General features: G+C 33.4%; 1 non-coding gene across 1 annotated transcript; it reads right to left on the reverse strand.

Annotated features, from left to right (window-relative positions):
• Window positions 1-492: 492 nt before the first annotated feature.
• On the reverse strand, window positions 493-566 carry Trnav-cac (transfer RNA valine (anticodon CAC)). The gene has a single exon. It is a non-coding gene; the product is annotated as a tRNA-Val (tRNA).
• Between the last annotated feature and the right edge of the window lie 263 nt (window positions 567-829).

Here is an 829-nt window from a genome sequence, read left to right on the forward strand (position 1 = left end):
TGAGTAATTGAGGACAATGTTGCAGACAGCATACATTTTAAAAGGTATTTGTCTGCCTGTTGAAGAGTGAAGTTAATAACATGCCTCCCCTTGGAGCAGTAGACAGCATCTACAGACAAGGAAATTTGTCCAGCAGGCTCATATTTGGAAAGATCAATCAATTGCATCTCTTAGATTCCTTATTTTAAAAGGATTAGTACAGCAACAATTAAGAACAGAAAAAGTAATTAATAGCAGAAATATGTGTCAATTTATCCTCTGATGATACAGAAAGTCTTTATATTTAAAAGATTGACATTTGATTAGTTGCAGTCAGAAACTAAAAGTATTTGTGGTGTAGCAACTGATGTCAGACAGAAATCATAAGTATCATAAGTGATAGAATCATGTTTGGGTTTGGGGATAGGAAGGACAGAAGCACAAGAAATACTTCAGGCTGTGACAAACATAGTCACTTCTTGCTTTAGAAATATTTTATTTTATTATTTTTTTTTTGGTGCTGGGGATTGAACCCAGGGCCTTGTGCATGTGAGACACAAACTCTACCAACTGAGCTAAATCCCCAACCCCCTAGAAATATTTCTTAAAACACAAGGAATCAATTTGTAATCCATAGTATAAACACAGAGAGATGTTGGTTGGGATTTGCCACTCAATGTACTCAATATATGTTTTTTCATAAGCTGTTTATTTGCTAAGATGACTTTAATATCTTTCAAGAATACATTTTCTGGTTTTATATGGTTTTGAGTTTAAAGGAAAAATAAAACTTAAGGAATTTTAGAAAGTGCTTATAAAACTGAAAGGAGCTTCTCAATATTTCTGGTCA

The sequence above is a fragment of the Marmota flaviventris genome, chromosome 11 (assembly GCF_047511675.1).
Source record: "Marmota flaviventris isolate mMarFla1 chromosome 11, mMarFla1.hap1, whole genome shotgun sequence".
Taxonomy (NCBI): Eukaryota; Metazoa; Chordata; class Mammalia; order Rodentia; family Sciuridae; genus Marmota; species Marmota flaviventris.